This window comes from Scaptodrosophila lebanonensis, unplaced genomic scaffold (assembly GCF_003285725.1).
Source record: "Scaptodrosophila lebanonensis strain 11010-0011.00,11010-0021.00 unplaced genomic scaffold, SlebRS2 tig00000043-arrow-pilon, whole genome shotgun sequence".
Lineage (NCBI taxonomy): Eukaryota > Metazoa > Arthropoda > Insecta > Diptera > Drosophilidae > Scaptodrosophila > Scaptodrosophila lebanonensis.
Window position 1 is genome coordinate 5,468,920 of NW_022060545.1, and position 24,641 is coordinate 5,493,560.

At 38.7% G+C, this 24,641-nt stretch overlaps 1 protein-coding gene across 1 annotated transcript in view; it reads left to right on the plus strand.

Moving 5' to 3' along the window:
* The first annotated feature begins 7,889 nt into the window (after window positions 1-7,889).
* LOC115623258 (frizzled-2) overlaps window positions 7,890-24,641 on the plus strand; it is a 121,292-nt gene continuing 104,540 nt past the window's right edge. Inside the window, exon 1 of the mRNA XM_030517528.1 lies at window positions 7,890-8,209. The gene's annotated coding sequence lies outside the window, so the exon portion shown is untranslated. The remainder of the gene's footprint in view (window positions 8,210-24,641) is intronic.

Genomic DNA, 24,641 nt, shown 5'->3' on the forward strand with positions numbered 1-24,641 from the left:
TCGATGCTCGACTGTTTGCTTCTTGGTTGTATCCCAAATCTAAGAAGGAGAAGACGGCGGCGAAGAGTTGAAGCATCGTGGTTGTAGGTGTTGTTGTTGTCAGTCAGTGATTATGTAAATATTTCAACAAAAATTAAAATCAAAATTAAAATTACAAAAAGCAGGCAGGCAGGAAGTTGAGGCAGATCCCAGAGTCGTGACAGCGGGCAACACATGTTTGTTAGCTAACACTTTGCCGCTTGGCTGACAGGCAGAATAGGCGGCTGTTTAGGTCTTTCATACACACACACATACACACACACACACAGACACCTACTAACGTTTGTCCTTCTGCGCGTTCGTGTGTGTCTTATGGGAAATTTAAATAAAGTCAGCAGGCAATTTATTTGCATTAACATGTTGTGCAGCGTATGTTTATCTGTACGGGTGTGTGCGAGTGTGTGTGATATATATATATATATATATATATATATATATATATATATATATATATATATATATATACTCCTATATACACATATCTGTATCTTTGTGTGCGATGGCTTTGCATTTCATGCAAATTTTTGCGCCTGCTGTCAGGCAGCATTCGCCGCTGTACGCTTCATTGAATTCTGCCATGCAATAAAATTGTTTAAAATTGCCACCCCAGGCCGGCCAACCCCCTCAATCCCTTACCCTCATTTCCCTGCTGCCATCCATCTTTAGTTCTTTGCTGCCATTTTCTGATTTATTGAGCGCCGGCTACCGCCTTTGTATGCAGTTTTTCCCAGCGCCGCCCAAAAGTATGCAACGCGTTTTTGCATTTCCCACTATAAATCATTGCATACGCTCGCGAGTTGCATTGTTATAGCATTTGTTGTAGCTGCCGTTTTATTGTTCTTGCTACTTGTTGTTGCTGTTGTTGTTGTTGTTTTAGCTACTGCTGGACACTGTGTTTAACATTTACCTTTTTTTATTTTTTATTTACATATATCTGCTGATTTTTTCAGCCGTTTCCTTTTTATTATTATTAATTAATCAGTGGAAATTGTTATAGCAAAAAAAAAAAAGAAAACAAAATGTTCAATTGACACCAAATGCCGCAGCGGCCCAAAAGCAAACACTGCGACCATCCGTGTCTGTTCATTGCGATTTATTTTATAATTTTTGTAGTTTTAATTAAATAACTGACATGTGCGTGCGTATCTATGGTTTAATTAAAAGCCAACTCGATGGCTCACTTGGCCGTCAATCACATTCAGGGCAGGCAGCAATTGGGCAGCTGCGCATCTGATGATTATGCCTCATCAGTCTCAATTTGAATGTTGAACAGCTTAATGACCATCCGGAGAACTCGCTCAATGAGACACTTCCTTGGGTCCGAATGTCAAACAATTTTTTCCACCAAGTACAGTGTGATAATAGAATACGTTTGATAAACAAATGTTGTTCCAATGTCAATCGAAATCACCTTTCTTGTTACCTCCTAAATACGTCTAACTTAGTCTGAGAAGAAGGGAGATCTACTTGGTCTTTCGTTGCTAACAATATTTGTACTTAAAATGTATGGCACTAGTAACGAATAAATGACTTCAATTGCAATCAGTTATAAGCAACATATAATTAGAAGTGTTTGGAGTTATTATTTTTCATTTAACTATTATAATTGCAAATGGACATACTATTAATTATTAGCTTTTTATTGCTGTGAGTAATTCAAATCATTAATTATCATTAGATATATGTATATCCATTACGGACTTGACGGTGCTTTCAACGCTAAATAAGCATATTGGAAAAGTTGATTAGGGCGATGAAAGGAGTAATAAAAACATACAAATTGTGTATTTCTTGCAATTTTTTAAATGGAACTGACGTCCTTTTTAACTTTGTATTTTCATTAATAATTAGTTGAAACAAACTATTAACACAATTGTGCTTGAGGTTGCTCGAGGCTTGCGGCTAAATAGTTCATTTGTATGCATTATTCTGTTTTCCCTCTTTTCAGTTATTATCAATATAGTAATATAATATCAATATAATAGTATTTTTTGAAGTGGATAAGAAAGACATTATATTTTTATTTCCTCAAAATAAAATAATCAATTCATATCATAGTTGCTAATAAAAAGAATCTAAAGCATTTAAAAATGTAATCTTCTTCCTAATATTGAAAATAAGATCGTCATCTTTCTTAGCTCTTCAGTTGAAGTTTAACTATTTCTACTCCTTTTTTAAAACTCTATTACGTTAGCCCCTATAATAAATTACTACAGAAAATTCACATTTTAGAATTTAATGTTTGTTTCTGCTGGCTCGCTAAATGAAAAGTGATCTGTGCGTCTGCACAGGAGAAAATAATTTGTGAATACATGTTACTTAAAAGCCATTTTGGAAAACGTTTGAACAATAACTTTTATAGACTGTAAAACATTTCCCGAACCGGGTGTCTGAATTATCACACTGTGCGTAGATTCTCGTTCTTGTCGATTTTGTTGCTGCAAGGCGTTGTAGTCGCCTTGTGGTGACAACGCCACTTGACAAATGTCATTGTCATTTAACGGCATTTGCACAAATCATTACGATTAACAAATATATATGCATATGTATATGGCGACGTGACGATTAAGAGGCCACTCCAAAAGCCATAAAAGCAAATGAGCTGCAGCTGCCGCTGGCGCTGGTCTGATGGGTGGGCGGCAGCTACTACTTCCACTTCTCATGCTTGTGGACAGATTTGTGGCGTGTAAAAAATGCTAAACAAACAGAAACAGCAGCAGTAACTGCAACAACAACCATAACAAGAGCAACAACATCGCGGGGCATCATTGGGCATGACATGATGAAGTGCACTTGATAGCCAGCAATGGGAACAGAGAGCCAAGAATCGCGGGCCAGTGGCTAGAAGTGAGTGCTGCGTTGGTGTTTTCATTTAGACAACTCAATTTAGTGGCACTTGTGGTTGTTGTTGTTATTGCTCCTCACATCAAAACTCAACTGTCGGGTTGTTTTCGATTCGCTCAGAACGCCTCATAAAAATGGCAAATTAAGTGCCGCCCCCGTTGTGTCGTATTCACTTATTTTTTGTTAATACTAATTGTTAACGCACGCCATAATTTGCGCGTCAGAACAACAGCAACAACAGCAAGTAGCCAAATAAACAAATCTGGCACATACACACCTTTGTTTTGGCCATAAAATAGCGTGTGGTAGAAATTCTTTTGCGTGCACTGAACACGTCAAAGTGGCGTCGGGATTTGTTATCCCAAATCGACGGCGGCCATTTAACATTTTTCAAAAAACAAGGCAAAACAAAAATTCTCTAATTGCAACGAAAACAAATTCGGCACGCTGCAGGTGGGCTGGTAAATATTTCAAAGGCCTGTATGAAAACAAAATAAATAGCCGAGATATAGATTATGCCAGCAGGCGTTTTCCCCAAACCTGACGAGTGATTTCTGACCAAGGCTGCTCGATGGAGGCGGAGCCCAAGAGCTTGTTCTGCGGCAAATGGCAACGTATTAAGATCCTTTTAGTGCCTCAAAACTTCATTCAAGGCCAAATACAATGGACTTTGAACTAATGCATATTTTATACCAATATACCAACAATTTAGTCGGTGAGCTGTTAATTACGGAAATTGTTAACTATCAGAAAATATATCAATGACATATTTTCCACTTTCCACTTAAGTTGCAGCAGGAACTTATAACACAAACGACCCTGAATGTAGCTGTTAATTTGACTTGCTTTTAATTTCTTCCCTGATAATATCCATTGAAGATAATATTTTCGCTGTGTTTCTTTTTTAGACTTTTTCGTTTTGTATAGCAATGAATTTATTAAAAGTTTCAAATGCTTGCCTGCACAATTATTTTTCGTGCTTCTTCTAATTTAAGGTGTGTACATTTTATTTGTATCGAAATAGCTGACGATATATTTTTAAAACAGAAACATATACTGTACATGTGTATAGTAAAGCCCCCCTTCATCTGTATCTTACATAATTTTTATCTAACGGAACTTAATTTTGCCAAAAAGTGCCGCAAATAGTATATTGTAGAGCTTTGGAGATACTCATGCTTGCTTCAACTAAAATATACAAATTGGTCAGAAAAAGAAGAACAAGCATTTGGACTTAGGTTTAAAATAAAAATTGCAATTAAACTAAAATCTAGTTATAAACAATTTAATTTTGCTTATTTTCATCATAATATTGAAAATAGATAAATATTCTTTCCATTAATGCAGTCACAAATAATAGAATCAGAGGAGAAACTAATATAAATTATTATGTGAAAAGAAATTGTGAACGCTTGCGGCGGATGCTGTAACTAATGCCTCTTCATAGGCACAATCCCCTTTCAAGAAAAATAGAATCATAATTAACAATGAAACGTCTATTAGTATGTATGTACGAGTATGTCGCAACGACATTCATTTCATCTTCATTATTTCCTAAATGCTAATTCTAAGACAAGTTTCGTCATTGGCCTTTCTTCCTATTTCAAACATTAGCTCATAACATGGTCATTATCATCATGACGATTATCATCAGAGGCATTGTCAACAATATGTATGTATATTCGTCCCCTTGGGTAGCCAGTGCGAGCAACTGTGCGCCGGCCGGTCTTGGCCTGCTGCCACATACATTTACATGGCCAATACATTGCTCTATTGTCAACCCCATTTGAGTGGGGACGCTTTGTTTTTATGTACTTCTGAGCAATTCTATAACGCTTTATCTTTGGAGAGCGGCGCATGCGCTTGCCGCGTTTCAATTCCTGAACGCTACTGACAAATAATGGTATTTAATTGTAGTCAATTAGATATTAATTAGTTTAGCTTCCTGTAATTTGCAAAGATATAGTTTCATTTTATAATAAATATCTTTGCGCGGCTTGGCGCGTATTTTTGAAATTCAAATTTAACAGAGTTGGCAGCTCAGTTCAATGATAGAACATTGTGCAAGCGAGACAAATTGGCAATGGCACGTGAACATGAGCTTTGCCATTTCATTCCTCTCCACATTGGCTCTCTCTCTCTTTCTTTCACTCTTTGGATCTCTCTCTCTGCGCCCACGCAAAACAAACGGCAAAGCGTCGACGATGACGACGGATGGTCTGGCTGGTTGGAAAATTCGCCAGAAATGTCAGTTAGCAAGTGGAAATCACCGGAAAAACTACGTAACGCGGCAAACTTAACGACGAAGAACAAGAAACGGCAGCGCAGCGTTGGCAGCAGAAGCAGCGACAGCGGCAGCGGCTGAGTGAAAGAATGTGTAGCGGCAATAAAAAGCGTGCAACAACACAACTGTGAGTGCGAATGCGAATGCTGATAACAAAGCGTGTGGCGCGTTAAAAACAATAACAAAAACAAGAACGCTGCAAACCAATCGCTTCGGTTTCATTCAGTCGAGCTCGAGTTTCTATAAAAGTGCAATTTGTTGCAGTTTCGGCGGCATTTGCAAGCCACAAGCCGGCAGCGACGCAGCGCGTAGTTCTCGCGTCTACGAAAATAAATCAATAAAATCAAATAAAAAAGAAGTAAAGCACAACAACGGCAAATAGGAAAAAAAAAACAACAACAACAAGAAAAACAAAACGGTAAAGCGACAAGCAGAATGTTTCCCATGTGTGTGTAAATTTGTTTTTTGTATGAATGTATGAGTGTGTATCTAAATAGCAAAAAGTACTTTTTTATCAAAGCGGCAACGACCGAAGCGTCGACGCTGCTTTCCCCCTTGCGTCGACGCCGTGTCGTGTGCGCAGCTGTTGATGAAAGTGAAGAAAATCATTCACGAAAATGCGGAAAATCCAGCGCCAGCAAACACTCACTCACTCACACACGCACCCGCACACCGCACACTAACACACTGTCAGCTGCAACTACAACAACAACAGCAACAACTAAGAGACAAACAACACACAAAGAGAGCGACGACGCGACGTCGTTGTCAACTCAGACGCCAAGTTTTTGTTTTGTATATTTACGAGACGAGTTTACTACACGCACACCAACAACAATAACAGCAAGAACAACAACAACAACCGCAGCAGCGGCAGCAGCAGCAGCAGCAGACGACAAGCAGAGAGCTTCACTTGTTCAGTTGTTGTTGTTGTTGTTGTTGGTGCTGCGGCTGGCGCTGTTGACTGCAAAAGTATCTAGATACTTTTTGTGCTTTGGCGTTGCGCTATGTTTGTTTGTTTATTGACTCTGTTAGCCGCTTGGCGTGGCGACCGGGAACCCGACGGCCCTTCAGAGCCCACTCTGTGTTGGCCGGCTCCCTGTTTGGGTTTACAGTTGAAGCTGTCCATTTTTGGCGCCCTCTTAAATGATGAATATCAAAATTTGCCTGCCAGTTAAATGTTCAGTTTAATTTCATTTGCGCCCCTCGCCTCTCACAAAGTTATGCTTAAAAGCTTTTATGCTGCCAACAAACTCAACTCTTGTGCTGCCAATGTCTGAGTGTCTCTAATTGAGTTAGTCTGGCAGACACGCATGCAGGCGCGCACGTACCAGCCTTCATCTCCTTCCCGTCCTAAACAAAAAAAAAGGCGCTCCATGTTAACCCATATGACGTTGATGTCCTTAAAACTGCATAGATTTACTTACATTTGAGCATACACATGGGGATAAATAATGAGAGAGAGATGGATAATGTTTTTAAAGATGTGGAAATATTTATGGCTTTAAACTTGTTTTCCTTTAAAGTTTTCATTTCTTTTAAGGTGTTCCTTTAATGCCTAAATGTTAAATACCAGTCCACAAAATTTGTATATTTGTTCGTTTAACTAAACAATCCGACTGATTTATGTTTTACTTAGAAATTTAACAACAATATACATAATTAATTATAAAGTAAACTATTCTGCTAGACTCTTTAACATCATCACTTTATAGGAGATGAAGACATTTAAAGCTCAGTTAAAAAATTATTCTGTATAGCATGTACATGTCTAACATTTTTATCGAGAATATTGCAAGGACGAATCCTATTCCCTCTGTTGATTGCGTCAAAATATTTTCCAAAGTTATTTAAACATGTCTTAGTTGTTTTGGGATTAAAGTGTTTTGAATCCAATAAGTAACAAATGGTTATAACAGATGAGTGGGAAGGTTTTAAAATGCTTCCTGTGTTTTTCAACAATTTACTGAATCCTTTTAAGGGGTTAAGCACACACACACAGACACGCATTCCAAAAAGCGTGAACATTTTTTGCTCGCTCTTAAACTTGTATGTACTACTCGTACAAGTATATGCTGTAGATCGACTTTTTTTGAGCTCGTCTAAATTTTTGACATTTTTTGCATTAAATTGTCAGTAAAACGGCCGTTGGGGACAGCCGCCTGCGCCGCGGCAACAATTCAAAACGTGAACTGCCACTAAAACATGCCAAAAATCTGCGCATTTAAAATATTTGCCCTAGAACCCGTCGAAGCACACAGGCAGGCATGCAGGCAGCCAGGCAGGCAGCGGATGAGGCTACCAGCCAGCCAGGCAGAAGTTCCACCAGGCAGCCAGCTGGGCCGTCTGGCACTTGGCTGCGATTTGATTTAGTTGTTGGGCCGCCAAACGCCTCCTTCTCAGCCCCCCGCTCCATTCCTTGCCACTCCATACAGCCGGTTCGCTCGTGCGTTTTGCCATTTTATTTGTTGTTTGTTGTTAGTCGCCGTTTTATGTCTATATGAGAGTGTGTGCGAGTGTGTGTGTGTGTGTGTGTTGGTATTTATATTTGTTGTTGCCACATGTAGTGGCGTCGGCTTCCCGTTATCTGCTGAATGTGTTTGTTGCCATTGCCATTTCGCTTTTATTTATGCCTCTCTTGCCGGCCTTTGTTTTGTTTTTTACGTTTTAATTGTTGTTTACGCCATTTGCTCATCAATAACTAATCAATAGCCCGAATAGCCCAATAGGTTCAGGCCAAAACAATGATGCGAGTAAATACAAACACAAATAAAATAATCAACAACAAAATCCGTTAGTCGCTGGTGCAAAACGATTCGAATAATCCAAAGCAAGTGATCCGATCCGTTCCGTATACGACACAACCATATATATAATTATACATACATAAGTGCAATAACAAATACATATTTATACTACTCGTTCATATATACATACTATATATGCCATATATCAAATATTTCTGCTAAATAAATACAACAGTAGAAGCGGATTCCCCCTCAAGCAGAGACGGCACGAAAATTTAAATATTTAATCAAGCGGGTAAGTTGTTCAAAAATTTTCTATTAGTATTGGTATTCTTATTTTCATTGCTATTGAAAAGAATGTTGAAGGATTAATTTATAAGGTAAAACAATTAGAAAAGTAACTGCATTAATTTCTAATCGATGAAAAAACAAAAGTTAACAAATTAGCCAATTATGGTTTTATTTATTGGTGTGGGAAGTGAAATTTATTTATTTATATCTCCGGCTTCCTAAATAAAATTATTATAACAAAGTTCCAAGCAAAAAAAAAACCTATAAGATGGTTGCTCTGCCTTTTTATTTATCGTTGTTTCCCACGAATATGAAATTCATACAATAGCCTAATTTCAAATGAAATATTTGTATACAAGTACAGAAATATCAGGGACTTTTATTTCGGTTCTATAACTGGCGATGAACCACGAATATAATTCTAAATTGATCGCTATTTATATTCAATATATTAAACGAGTATATAAAGAACAATAGGTCTTTAGAACATTTGTCGACATTAAACATGGAACTTCTTTGAGTCTTGCTAAGTGAGTAATTTATTTACTTTGTTCAAATGTGAAAAGTGAATTCATATTTTTTTTTGTAAATCAATAAAAGTAAAAAGTGAGATGTAATTACAAATATAACATGTCAGAGCTTTCTTATTAATAGAAATGGCTATTTGCTCCATTTAGAGCTGATAAAGGCAACCAATATTCAATGCTTCCATGTATTATCTTCCAAAACCCGGTTCAGTACACAGTCATCATCTTGTATTTGGCTTCCGTTGTCTGCATCTGTTTATCGACTTCAATTTGCTTTCAATTGCTGCGTGGGGCACAAAATTCGATCGAAGCGACAGCCATCCTTGTGGGCATAATCCAACTCCATTCAAGGGCAACTTTCACCAGGACGAGTGAAATTCGTTGTTGTTGGGCATTGGTGAATCCTCCCAACCCTCCCATCATTGCCATATCGGTCGTCTGCCATTTCTTCCTTAGTGGCTGTTGCTACATGCCGCATTGGTTGGCCGCATCGCTTGGTTCGTCGTTTGGCCCTGTCGGACATACATCAGCCAAGTTCAAATTTTCCCTTTTTCATGAGTAGGAAGCAAAATTGTTGCTGTAATATTGCTCAGTTTTTCCCAAAAAAACAACAAAAAAAAACACAACAACAATATAAAAGCTGAGCGAACACACAATTTGAAAATGCCTGCAAAAGCGAAGCAAGGACATGAAGTAAAAACAAACTCTGCGCCGTTGTCGCCGCACCTTCAACCAACCACCCCCAATGTCCTTGTCGGCGGCATCGTCTGTTGCCGCTGCTCAGCGGCGACGGCAACATTGAAGTCGACGACCCGCACAAAGAACGGACTGCACTGAAGAAAATGAATTACAATTGCTGTTCATAAGCCACCGCTGTAAGAAAAGAGTTAAAAGCCATCATATGTCAGGAAGTAGTCTAAATAATAATTATTCAGTGGCCTACAAAATATATGTTTCTGAGAAATTTTGAAGAATGAATGGTGTTTTTATAAGCACAATTCATTATTTTTAAGTTTCGAAATATCTTTTCTTTCTAATTGGTTTAAAATATTTTGATGATACACATTCTTGGCAAAAAATCATTCAATTGCAAAATTACTTGAAATCTACTAAGATGTAAAGATTTAAGTGTATTTTCGAAAAAATAATAAATCTACCATAAAAACATTCTTGGATAAAATTATGTTTTAGCAGAAACTTTTAGTGAGAACATTTCTTAAAATCTACAAAGATGCACAGATTTATGTTTATGTTCGAATAAAAAGTAACTGCTGGAATCATTTTTGTTACCTATTAAGAAATCTTTTCCCAAGCTTTAATGAACATCAGATCTATGTTTTCTATATTGAAAAAACGATTTGAAAAGTCTCTTATGATGATTTAAAACATATAATTCAATCGTACTTCGGAATTGACAAAATGCACCAAATTTCGATTTCGCTTAATTTAAACGCATTTGAAAATGGGAACTACAGCTCTTAAAAGTTGTAGTATCCTGTATTAATTGTTTAAATACTTTTAATGTTGAATTTACGGTGCTATAAGAGAGTACCTTCAGGAGTTTGCTATGATGACACAAACTAATGACACCGAGATAAGAGAAATACTTGCTTTCCCAATTGTTCTTACAAACTGCCGTAAAACCAAATGGGTTAAGCTATTTTAGAAGCTCTTTACTTAAATTTATAATTCATGTATATACTTGTAGTTTATTTCTGAATATAGATATCTTCGACTTGAGAGTGCTGCCAAGAAGCTTAAGTTTTATCAATAAAAACAAAATTTGAAGAAACTAAAATGGAAAGTTATAATTATAGTTTAATGATTAAATCAACAATAAAAATTGTTATTATTTTTTTAGTTATTTTATTTCGAGTGGTGTTCCACAATTAAGATTTGCATTTAAGATTACGTTTAATTTAGGCTTGTTAATAACTTATTTTCTCAAAGTGTATGTAGCGTACATAACGATGCAGGCGCAGGCTGGTTTTACGCTTTCAACAATTTCCACATTTCATCCAACCACCCCCAAAGTGTTGGCTGTGCAATGCCGGCGTCGCTGTTGCCGTCGCTGTCGAAGCTGACGTCGACGGCGATTTAGCTGCTGCCGTTGCCGTCGGCCGTCGGCAGAGCAAAAGGGAAAATCCTGCGGCAAAGTGATGATAAAAAGTAGACATAGAGCTCTCTTTAGTGGTTGTGGCTGTTGTTGTTGTTGCTGCTGCTGTTGTTGTTTATGCTCTTGTTGATGATGCTGCTGTATACTCTGATGTTGCTGTTGCAACTTTTGTTGTGGCATGTTCTCCTTGTTGGGCTTGTTGTGCCAGACAAATCACATGAAATTCCAAAACTTGCTGAGTCCTGTCTACGTTTGCCCATTTTCCACTCATTGGCACTTTTCAGTTTGCATTTTAAACAATTTTTCTTTCGTTGTAGAGTCTCCAAAGAGTTTACCCTTTTGTCGGAAGGTCCGACCAACTTTCTGCCCAAGTCACATAAAAATAACAAAAAAAAAGAGAGAAAATTGTTTTTCTTTTACTTTAATTTGGCAATTTTTCTTACCCTGCGCGCCAGAAGAAAAATCGAGTCAGTGCCAAACGCTCGTGTATTTGGTGTGTGTGTGTGCGTGTGTGTGTGTCTCTGTGTGTGTGTGTGTGTGACTAGGGTAAGGCATGTGGGGTGCTGGTGCTGCCCCCAATGGGGGTTGGTTTGACGTTGCTTTGCTTCTACTTTCTTGTATGTTTATGCGCCACGCGTTTTTCCTAAGATTGACTTTGACATTAGCCCCCAACGCACACACACACACACACACATAAATACACTGGAGCACAGGATGGTTTGCTTTCGCCACGCTCCCAACGCTTCGTTGTCGTTGTCGTCCGCCATGTTGTTTTATTTTAGCACATTTACGTCATAATGGCATTTCCTTCCGCTTTTTTCGCTTTCCTTTTGCCTTTGCGCTTGCGTTTGCCTTTGCCTTTGACTTTTCCTCGCTGTGTGTGTGTGTGTGTGTGTCCGTGTTTTTTTTTTTCCAGTACGCTACGTTGTTGCTGTTGTAACTTTCATTGTGTCTGCTTTAGAAATTTATCTTAGTCCTACTCCCATGGCTTGACGGTCGTGCCATCGTTCGCCTTTTGTTTGCTGCTTTAATGCTTCGCCTTCGCCTCCGTCTTCTTCTTCATTCTTTACTTCTACTTCGACGCTTGAGTTTTTTATCGCACACTCGTGTTGTTGTTGTTGTTGTTGTAATTGCTGTGCTTTATTATTGTGTTGCCATTCTGTTGTTGCAGCGATTTTATTTAATTTCATTTCATTTTGATTTTTATTAGTTTTTATGTTGGCCTATTTTCCGTTTGGATTTATTTGCTCGCACGGCTCGGCTCGGCTTTTTATATACTTTTGTAACAATGGCAAATGTTTGAGCAAGGCTACCAATTTCCTCATTTACCCCCACCCCCACCAACACAACACAGCTCAATCTTTTTGCCCATCCAAATGCCTACAAGTAATTTAAGTTTTTGCCTGCCACCCTCGATATTCCATGGAAAACGTTGAACGTCCAAACCGCATTGACAGCAGCATTGACAATGATTGATTACCACAGAGGGCAACTGTTGGTGTTGGCGTTGGTGTTGGTGGTGTTGGGTGCTGCTGCCACAAACTAAAGGCACATGCCCCAGCTCCAACCCCACCTGCCACACAATCGCACACATGAACCTGCCAGCCCATCACTCAGACAACAGACGTCCCCGGGTCTTATCACAATCCGAACCCCACAAGTCCAGATACCAAGAGTTGAAATCAACCCACACGTTCCATGCACATTGTACAAAAAATATTTCATTATCTTCCCATGCGCTCGTTAGTTGGGTCTCTTTCTCTCTTGTTCTCTCGCCCCCTTCTAGTACTCGTACTCTCTCCCCCATCCACAGTCACGTTAATTGTAATTACACGTAGATAGTCGCACGATTAGATTCAATTTGTGGCTCTGTTCCGACTGTGCTTATCTCCGACTCGCTCACTAGCATTCTGTCTGGCTCATTGGGCTTTGTACGTACATACGAGTATACTATATAGCTTCTACTAACGGGTATTTCCAGATTGTAGAGTCAAATAATCTGATTTGTAGGCGCATATAAATTCTCTAATACAGTTCACGAGCTGATTTTGTAATTTTACTTGTACTTTCAATTGAAGGCAATTATGGAATTTCGATGGGGCTCTGGGGGACTCCACACGACTTGCTAACTTCTGCTGATAAGTTCTTACGGATTGGGCAATGTCGTCGTAGGTGTCAGCCGACGAGATTTATATAGACCCAGGCAGCATACTCGTACTGTTGTGCCATAGAGCGACCGAATTGACAGCCGGTTGAGATTTACAATCATCGTGCAATCGACAACACATTCCAAGGCTATCGAATAACTTTCGATGTTGTGTCAATTGATACTTTATAAAATGGTTGAGAAGTTATTTTAACAGGGAACCGAAAAGAAGGGCCAGTTAGGTACCCACTTCTCTTTTAATATGGTCGAGCTTAGCATTAATTCGAATTTCATTTCAAGCCTTAAGATAATACAATAGGAAGAATAGATATCCTGTGTGACTTACAAACAAAAATAATGAACAAAAATCTGTTGGGATTGTAAGGGAAGAATCTTAAAACAGATGCTTAGAAGTCAAATAAACTACTAAAAATATAGGAAAAAAGTTAGATACGATTAAAATACGCCCATAGATTAAACTATCTATATTTCAAGCATCTAAAATGAATATTTGTTTTAAAATTACGAATTGTAAGAACACAAGAGCATTTGACGTTTTAGTCAGGCTTTGTAAAGTTGTATGGAAAGAGACTAACGTATTGCTAGGAATATTTATTAGACAACTATATATGTATGTATATGTGGGGCACCTAGGGGTTGCAGTTTTAGTTAATTAAATAACAGAAGATTTTCTTTAAATAAACTCTCTTATATTTAGCAATCATGAAAACAAACTCTGATGAATAGTTTAATCGTATTTCTCAAATGATGGTCCTTTAACCTCTTCCCCCACTGCACAGACGAGAAGAGGACTTCCCTTGCACCCTAGATAGCAAATGAGTCCCATCTGTGTCTTGCATTCCTTCAAGTGTGGTTGTACATTAGTCTCTCTCTCAGAGTTCAGTTCGAACGTGTGAAAGATGTTTCCCCCAAATGTTAAAACTTGACACGGTTTATTAATCAATTAAATGACTGTAGGAGTAAGTGTGTGCACATCCTCCTCTTTCCCCTAATCTGTTGTTCCACGATGTTCTGTAAGTAATTAAATTAAAATGCAAGCATGTGTTTTTGCCTCAACTCAGGCGATTGAGCAGCCAACAGCATCCTAGCAGCGCTCGCTCCAATCTCATGGGATTACCCGCAGTTGACAAAAACGCTGACAGCTCGGGAAGATGTGGCTGGGCATTGGCAGAAGGCGAAGCCGAAGCCGAAGCCACTCGACGCGCCTGACAACAGCATTTAATCAATCAATTTCGAACGGTAATCAAGCTGGCAAAGATGCGACGGGGACAGCTTAAACTAAAGTAGGGGATGGCCGAGGGATTGCGAATGAAAAGTGTCGTTGAGCTGTTGAATTTGATTGATTAGAGAAATGGCTCAATGGCTCACGGGCTGACTATCGAGCCACGCAAGTTGGCTTGCGTTTAATTTGAAATTATAAATAGCAGCGCGTTTTTGGTTTTGCCTCTAGATGGATGATAAAAGCAGCTGGCAAGTCGAGTGTAGAGCGGCCAAGCGCTTTTAGCGTAATTAATTTTTTCAGTTCAGGGGATTAGATGGCCAGCAATTAGGCAGCGGATGGGCCTGTTAAGGTAGTGCTGGACGGGCTCTCATTATACACTCGCGCTCGGTTCTAGTGTAGTTTCAGTTTTGTGGAAGAAATTTAGTTTTATTTGAAAAACTATTGCTCAAAAGAAACTATTTATCACATTTTCTAGATATTTAGTTTGGTAATTTTATATAAAAAAAAAAACATTTAAAAACAGTTTCAAGCATTTTAGGTAATAACACCTTTTGAAGTTTGATATTTTCGCAGATAAATAAAAATGTTCTTAAGAACTCTGTTCTTTGGAGAACAAAGACTATAGGGTTTCTTGTCACTACGAGTATGTTATAGTTACATTCGAAGAGAATTTCTTTTTAACGAACGTATGAACCATATACGAGTATGTTGCATAAAAAATTTTATTGCAAAATAAACAGGAAAGAAAGTTTCGAAAATCGTGAGCAATTGCGAACATTTTCGAGTGTGTCCGAGAGAGGTGCTACAAATTTATTATTCTATTATTTGTTGTAGAACGAGAAGTTGATGCCAAAAATGTAATACATCTAATTCTGTTTTTTCACGATCTTTTTTTAAACGGTTTTGATTTATCACGGTTTGAAAATTCAAAATATTATATATGGTTGCACGACTTTATTCCATTTAGCACGTTTTTTGTATATGATCAATTTTTTGTACACGGTTTTTTTTTAGGAACCAATCTACCGTGTAAAAACCGAATTAGATGTATATTTACTACCATCTGAGCTTAACACCCATTTAAATTTCTAAGCAAATATTATTTTCCATCCGTCTTGTTGCTGTTGTAGTAAAATTTCTAATTAAAGATTGGGTATTGAACGAGTTTCCCTTTCACTGTACTTTGATTTGCCAGCAATTTACACTTGACATATGACCGCTGAGTGCTTTTACAGTTACACTTAAGTAGATGTTACGAGTATGTTTGTATTGCAGCATGTTTGTTGCACAGCTTGGCAACCCTGCAGTTTCAGTGCCAGCTGCTGTCGAGTAATTGCCGGCCATTAATTACGAATATCAATCACTGGCCCCCGCACAATATTCAATCATAGTGACGCAGACGTCGCCACGGCAGGCCTCCAATGGCCAACACAAGCAATTCAAATTTGTCACTATGAAAACAAATTTCAATAACTGGCCCGCCTCGTGTCTCAGGTCCGGCCTCTGTGTCGTTCACGCTACTCAAGTAGAAATGAAATTCGTTTAAAATTGAAAAAATTATGACATGGAGCGATCAAAACAGTTTAAACGGCCGTTAAATTTGCTTAGAAATGGGCGTTCGCTGCGACTCAATACTTGGAGCGTTGGAGTGCTGGAGTGCTGGAGTGTTGGAATATTGGAGTTGGGGTTATGCAAGTGATGGGTCTGCTCTGGCTGAGAGTGAGGGCTCATCAGCGAAACATCTGCATAAATAAATGTGGCACTGCCCCGCACTCTTCGCGCCAGTTTGTCGCCTCACACTTTGCCGGCGTCTTTTGATGTGCCTGCGCCAATTTGTTTTTGTTTTCCTCGCCGTTTTGTTTCCGTTGCCAGTGAATTCCAATCAAAAGCAAACGATGCGACAGTTTGCCGACAAAAAGCTGCCGCCGACGCTGTAAAATTTTGTTGCTACTTTTAACGAAGTTGCTGCAAACTTTTTGTCTAGCAAGATAAGCAAAATAGTTGGCAACGCGACTGACACCAACACCCACACCACGCACCACAACGGTCTGTAGAGGGCTCTGCACTTTTTGGCACCTTTATAAATAATAATTACACTTTTCGCATGTTGTTACTGTTGCCTTGATTTGTTGCCTCTTGAGCAGTAAATCGAAATTTATGCCCCAAACTTTTTCTCTTTCATAAGAGACTGGCTCGGCTCTGCAATCTCACCAGACACACACACAGTAGAGTAGAGTCTCTCACTATTTCATAACTCACATTAATGCTTATTAATTTTTATTGTTATTATTTGTAGCCCATAATTAATTGTGTATTAGTCTGTTGTTGGCTTTTTATTTATTTTTTTTGTGTGGCTTTCTTGGTATTTTTATTGCCGGGCGCTATGCGAGGTGCCAACAACTAAATGAATTCATTTTTGTGAATCTCTAATCGAAATTAATGCAAATTTTTATGCGTTGCGGTTTGGTCCGATCTGGTTTATTATGCAAATCCCCGGCCGTTATTGAAATGAGCAACACTTTTGTTGAAAAATTAAAGAGCAGTTAACATTAGTTAGTATGATTATTGTTATTTGTGTGACCTTATTGAAGCGCGACCAAGTGGAAGTGTGTTATGAAAACGGCTTAACGCACATTCCTACACCAGGACAGATATTTGTTATTGCGTAACATTCTTCCTTTAAGAGAAGCTCGCTTAGGCACGTCTTGTGTAGTTAAGTGAATGTATTTTTCTTTTAAAAATTGTGTAATATTTCACATTTAGAAAATGGTTGTTCGATTATTTCATTTCTTTCCCGCAATACATTTGTAACATACTATACAAATCCTATGTAACGCTCAACGCCCTTAGCTCTTCAACGGAAAGAAAAGAGAAGAAAACAACAAACATTATAAAGCTACTATAATTCGCATCAAAACAGTCTTTAGTTACTGGAATAGTTACTAGCAAACAGTTAACTATTGTTCACAATTACTTTCTCAAAATCATTGTCAAGCTTTTGCATTCTCTTTTCATTTCAAAGTCCTCTTTTTTCTTTCACTTTGTTCTGTTTTTAACCGATTTCAAAAAAGTATGGAGGTTATTTAAAAAAAATAGACATATTTGCATACCTTAATTATTTTTAAAAATGTCTACAAGTCTGCAACGATAAAGAGTTTTCGATATAGTTAAAAAAGAGAGTTGGATTTTAAAAGGGTAGTTCGAATTTGAGTAACATCGAGCTCCAGAATTTTGCATTCTCTTTCTAAGGAATGCATTATAAATCTTAATGAAGTCCTTTTTGAAAAACGCAAACATTTCAAAAAAGATCTAGAAGTTGCTTTACAAATATAATGCTGTGAAAAATCTTGCGAGCTTTGATTTCGGCGCTAATTTCGCTAAATCGCCCATCCGAAAACGTTATGCCCAGAGCTCCCCAGTTTTCATCAACACCATAAAAGTTCAACAGTGCAACAATGGAGAGTGGCAGTCAAAAAGTGCAACACAGTTGAGTGTGGCAGCGGGGGCACATGCCACTTGCTAGCAAATTATTGAAATAGTCGACATCCATTGCAGTGGTCCATGTGTGCGAGTGGCATGTTGGGGAAGTTGTTGCCACGCCGTAGCATCAGAGTAGCGCCAGCATTATTGCCGCGAATGTCGCGCCGCAATTGGCGCCTGATGTTGCTGTTTCTGTGGCACTTGCCGGCTGCCGTTAGTTGCTGTCGCACTTCATTTGAAACTTCATTACACGGCTGCACCATGTGTCCGAAGAGACCTCTGTGGAAACACAGTTGCTCCAATCGCTTCCAAGTGTGTTGGCTGCATAATTGAAAATTATTTTTATGGAAATTTTTGGGCACAGCGGAAAAAAGATTGAAAATTTAATAAACTTTTTACGCACAATTGAGAAACAGCAACCGCGAAACATCAAAAGTCAATTTGTGTTATTTTAAAACTTTTAATGCCCGACCGAGCGCACAGGATGGGGCGGGAAGGAGTTGGGAGGACTTCATGCCGCCATTGCGTTCACATCATAAATGTAGCAATTTTCCGCTTTTGCAACGTTAAATTTTAATAACGAGCATTTACGCGACCAAATGGCGGCCAAATGACAGACAACGAGCAACGCAGCTCTCCACTTCCCTCTGCACAACACTTCGCATCCAGTTAGCATCCAGTCCGTCCCCACTTCGTCCTCTGTCCGCCAGTCAGGCAATAATTTGGCCAGGCTAATAGTTTGCACAAATTTTGTGGTCGTTGTTGGTTTTTCGGGCAATTATAACTATTGTAGGCCTCTCGCATCAGACCTAATGCGATTTGCATATATAGTATGCTGATGGCAACATCGGCCAAATTAGTTTGATTAACTGGCGTTAATCGTGGTGGGGCGTGGAGCGTGCTGCTGCGCTTGACATGCTCATAGAATTATGCAATAGTTGGCTGTGTTCGGGCATTAATTTATTGCTTGTTGGCAATTTAATATATATATTTTTTGTTTTACGATTTATGGTCGTAAACATTACGCATACGCCGAGTGTGCGTAAAATATATGATATTTTTATCAAGAGCAATTTTGTAGTTAAATTTTATGTGATGGCTGGCTGACATTTTATTTATTATGTTGTTGCGAAACGCAAAAATTGAAAGGCAACAAACAAATGCAATTAAAGTTGATGCATAAAGAGCAAAAGCAAACAAAATGTGGGACAGTCTCTTCGGACAACACATCTGCATATGTACATATGTATGTATGTATTCATGTATGAGTTTGTGTGTATTTGCATATGAAAGCATGTGTAAAATAAATGAAATAGGTTTTTCATTCATCAAGTGGCTGTCAGTGAGGTACTTGAGCGAACTGAATGGCAAAAACAACAAGCAGTAATAAACGATAAAACGGCGAGAAAAAATTGAAAGATTTAAGTGCTCGACGAAAGCAAAAACAATTGCCAGTTGTTATCGTATGGAGAGCTTGTAAATGTATTTACATGAAGAGCTAAAGAAATAGCAGAATATATATAAATTATCAAATTGTGTCTATATTGTTGAGGTAGGTCTTGATAGCTTCATCTGTTCAGATCAGTATTAATATGAATTTATTGTAGGAAAGTTAACATTTAATAATAGGTGGTGAAATGGCTGAGATGAAAAATTATTTTAAGCTTTAAAAATACCTGAAGCTGTGACTGTATTAAACGCTTAAGAAGGCACGGCACTCTTAATGCGAATCCTCAGAGTAGAGTAGAGTCTGTACATTTGCAATAGTAGCAACAATATATACAAGTTAATTGACAAAGTATGAAAGATAATACTTACAGGCAGTTTTGATTTAATTAATTTACTAATATAATGTAATTAACAAGTTGGTGCAAGAATATTTGAATCGAAAGAATCTCAACAAACGACTCGGATCATTTCTAAATACAAGTAAATATTAATATATTTCGATTTTCTAATACCTTTTACCCAAAGCAAAATAATTATGTTCGCTTAAATTCAATGCTCCCCATATTGCCAGCTAAAGCGCAAGTTTAATGAACGATTAGTTTCACAATTGTCGAGTGCTTGTTGTTCTTTTGCATTCCAACGAAAATCCTCAACTGTTTTCGCCCTTTCAACGCCTACCATCGTTAATGAAGTCCAAGAGTCTCAGTTTCAATTTCGAGTGATATTCTTTCATCAGCGACTAATTTTCAAAAGCCTCTTAAAAATTATCGACGAAAAATTCACAGCGCGGGCGCTTGTCGAACGAGGCATGACAAAATTGAGCCGCTGTCAATTGAGGAGCCTTGCCCCTGCCCCTGCTTCTGCCCCTGCCCCATAAAAGGCCGCAATGTAACACATAACAGTGTGTAGAGGCGTTAAATTGGTGGACGACGAGGCCGCTGGCGGTTGATCGGATAGTCGGACGGGCAGACGGACACAAACAGAATAGGAAGGAGACGACGTGAGCGGGCAATAAAGCTGCGGCTTAAAGCGAACCGAGTGAGCGACCGACCCTAGTTGCCAGAGGTGTGTAGATGTGTGTATGTGTGTGTGTGTGTGCCTGCCTGGTAATGTAAACATGACCGGTAGGTGTGTAAATAATGCGTAAAAATAATAACGATAATAATTTCCATTGTATTGCTGGATTTATATGGCCAGATTTTTGGCTCGAGTGCGGGCGATGGCAATGTCGAGCTTATAATTAAGCGCAGTTGTTGAAATGTTTGCCCACATGCTAGCAGCAACAGCAGCAGTAACAGCAGTAGCTAGCAGTGACAAATACAGTAACAACAACAACAACAACAACAACAAGAGTGTACTCGTTTCAATTAAATCCCGTGTGCAGGCAACGCCACAACAACTTTAAAATAAATTACTTAATTTGGCTGACAATATTTTGACTTGTGTGCAAGCCAAGCCAAACCAAACTGAACAAATCGAAACGAGACGAAACCAGTTGCCAGTTTCTAGTTGACAATTGGCCGGCCCAGTGGGGGACCAGACGAGCGCATGTTCGCAGCAGCAACTGCGCCAAGTAAGCCCCATTCACGACCCGTTCGGCACACGGCGAACGTGTCAAGCAAACAAGTTGCAAAAATTGACCAAATTAAAATGCTAAAAATGCAGCGAATGGCGCCATTTTTCAGGCCAAAATAAATTGATGTGGCAAGTGGCAAATGATGTTAATGACAAGTTTGTGCAATGCACTGCAATACGAGTACGTGTACACTGCACGCTACTTAGTTAGTTCCACAAATTAAATGCAATCGATTTGTCGAAGTCATGGAGTAGCTCTCATTCCATTTCATTTCAATGATTGACAATAAATCGGATTAATAAATTGATTAAGAAACTAGAAAATAGTGCTAAGAGGCAAATGGAGAAATAATTTAGATCTATATTTCTTCAAATATGCTAGATGACTCGAAAATCTGTAATATTGGAGCGTATATATATACTTATATGAATTGCTGACTGGAAACCAAATCTCCGCCTAAACGAAGAGAACCTTCGAAAAATCCCTTCATTTATGCAAACCTTCAAAACAACTTTATTTTTGAAATATCGTATATAGTACAATATCTCTCCGACGTATGATATGCATAATAATGTTCGAGTTATATTATTATAATATATTATTATAATTATAATATTACCAATATCGACAGTTAAAGTATAGTAAAATACATTAGGTTTTTAGACAATCATAAAAGAGTGATTCCTTGATTTCCTTTACACTCTTCTCTTCAAATTGTGCCTATGAGTTTGAAACTATGATAATTAATTATTGAATTACAGCTTAGATTATTTGAAAGATCTAGTAAACTGCGTTTTAGACAGTTAATAATATATAAAAGGCAGGTCCCTATGGCAACGGTTTTTGTTGTTGTGGAGATATGTGAACAATTGGTTTTATCAAGATGTCGAGCCCTATTTATTTAAATCTCGGCTATTTGAAGCTGTTATGCATGCATGTTTGAACTCGTTTGTTTGGCATGCCGAGTCGTATTTATTAAAATATCGGATAAATTAAATAAAAGGCAGTTACGACATAGAAAACAATATGTATTTTGCAAAATGAGCGTTCATTTCGAATTCTTTTTTTAAGCCAAACATTGTATGGCTTACAATAGTTAAATTGTTGTGTCCTGACCGAATACCAGGATCATTATTTCATAGTAAATGCTGGAATGTTAAACTGCGTTATTATTTAAATATCGTACTTTACGAAATGGAGAACGCGTACTAAAGGGTACAGATTTGATTTTTATCAACTGCTGGCCACTGCGAAATCCTTGTTTCTGGTGGTGTTGCTGCCGCTGTCACTCACAGGGCCACCCAAGCGAACGCCACGCCGCCCGCTTATCACTGTCCAAATCATAAGCCATCAAAGCGCAGCCCATTATAGCACACAAAAGTGTCATTCACATTTTTATGGCCAACCCCAAAATGGCAACGCCTGCAGGAGGGAGCGAGAGAGAGGCATTCAAATTATATAATGACGCCTTGCCAACTAACAAACCGTGCTTTGCATGTGCTTCCTCTTTCTTTCTCGTTCTCTACAGTAACAACAAAAAGAAAAAATGGCCGCAAAAAATGTGAAATATTTAAGGCAAAGTGTCACATAAAAATGACTTATCTGCTTGTATCAAGTGGCTGCCGGCAGAGCCTTGCTGGCCGTTTAGGGGCCGCTGGAGCAGCAGGCGGACGCCAGCGCCAACGCCAACGCCACGCGCTGAAAATTGTCAAATGGCACCATGGGGTAAGACAACAATAACAACAACAACAATAACAACAAGCAGAAGCATGACGTTGGCGACGACGCTACGGCTGCCATTTTATCTTTACGCAAAATCCAGTTGGGATTAATTGGTGTTTTTGGCAGCGAGCCGCGGGAGAGATGGGAACAGAGAGTGAAAGGGAGGGGGGGGGGGGGGGGGGGGGGGAGAGGGAGAGAGAAAGGCAGCTGAGAAACGGGAGTGTGTAATTTAATAATGCCAGGCCAGATATGTACGCGATATACAAAAGTTGACAATGCGCTAGAGCTGCGCGTTGTAGGTCGTGTTTATTTGTTGCCAGGCAAGCTGTTGTTATTGCTCTTCTTATTGTTGTTGTTGTTACTACTGTTGTTGTTGTTGTCATTGTCACTCATGCAGCGAGACAGTCAGTCCGTCATTCAGTGAGTCTTGCAGCGAAGTGCCTCTCAATTTACGCTGCTTAAATCGCATTAAATTGGGCGACTACTAGTGACTGCCGCGTCAGCAGACAATTCGCTGGCACTGTATCCGGCATATTGCCTCTAAATTGAGTTTTAGTGCATGTTTACCCACGCAAATTGCTCGACTGACTTTGCCAGCTTGCCTGTTTGTCAGTTTGTCAGTTTTGCCAGTCGGCGAGTCGGCGAGTCGAGCCCAGAGTGCTCGCACATTTCCCATAAATCTAACTAAGTACGCGGTCGCATGCGGGTGGGGTTCGGAGGCGTTAGGCTATAGATAGATAGACAGATAGATAGACTTGCCCAGCTCGTACACACTCGTATGTATATGGACGTTTCCAAGTTGGATTTTATGCAAAATAAATTATAAGTATTATGTACTTGACTATTTATTGCACAGAATAATGCGCAGCGAAGATAGGAGGCAAGTGATATCAGCACACATAGAGATAGAGAGAGAGAGAGAGAGAGAGAGAGAATGAGAGATAGGAAAGCAAGAGAAAAGCGTCGGCAGCGAGCGCTTTAATTACTCGACACAGCCACTCAACAAATCAGCTTCAACTCAAATGGCAAACTTCAATTGGATTTTAGCAAACACTTCATTCCGACTTCAACGACTGACATGCAAATGAGGTCGCGTTTGAAAAGCAGGCCAACTAATTAACGACGGCAGCAAGCTCAGCGCTTGACTAAGCTGTGGGCGTCCCCATGACTCACTTCTTGCTGCAGTAGTTCAATGAAAAATAATAATATACTATACTCGAACTCGTATGTCATCAAACGAGGGCAGTGCAGAAAGTCTATAAAAAGCAATGCAACAAAATATATAGGCTGACTTGAAAGGAAGTACTACTCCCTCTTCTGATTAAAAATAATAAAAAGTCAAAATGAATTTAATTTCACAAGTTATATGCTTTTATAATTAGTTGAAATTGAAGTTGCATTAAAAATGAAATTTAAAGAAAGCAAACACTAGGAATAATTAACAATAGATCAATAAATATAACAAAAAAAAAGAAAAAAAAAAAAGAAAAAATATAAGTATATAACAGACACAGCTTGTAATTTTAATCGGACAGGCAGAAAATCTGTTCAGATAAGCACTCTTTTATTTTATTAGTTGACTAAAAAATACCTGTTTTCTCCGCTCCCTCTTTTCTATCAAACATATTTTTAGGAGGACTCATTTCATCTTACTTGTACAAATAAAATTTAATGTTGGCTCCGGACTTCTGGTTAATCACACTTACATGCTTATTCCAATCTTTATATAATAAAACAGCGAAAATAATATAAGATTATGTTTATTAGGGAATGCTTTAAATTTGATCGCGTGCCGTAAATCAGAAAACAAAAACATACCTAATAGGCTTAAGCCCGACGGGCTAATGAGTCGTATATAGTCGTTAATTCCACCTTCGTGGATGACCAATTAGCGCTGCTTTAGCGCGTAAATATCTCTTTGAGATTATTCCCACCATCCATTTCAATTCTTGCTGCATCTTTCGAGCGCGTGGGCTTACTCTATTTTAGACTGTGACTCGTTCGATGCTACGTCATGCACAAGTCAGTTGTCAATGCACTTGACTTATTTTCAACTGCAACTCGAGTCGAATGCAAAATTGTTTACAACTATTTGCATACAAATTGCTTTACAAGTTACGCAGCGGCAAATCAAGACTTCAACTGAACTACACATCGCACTTGCCATATGGGGTTGG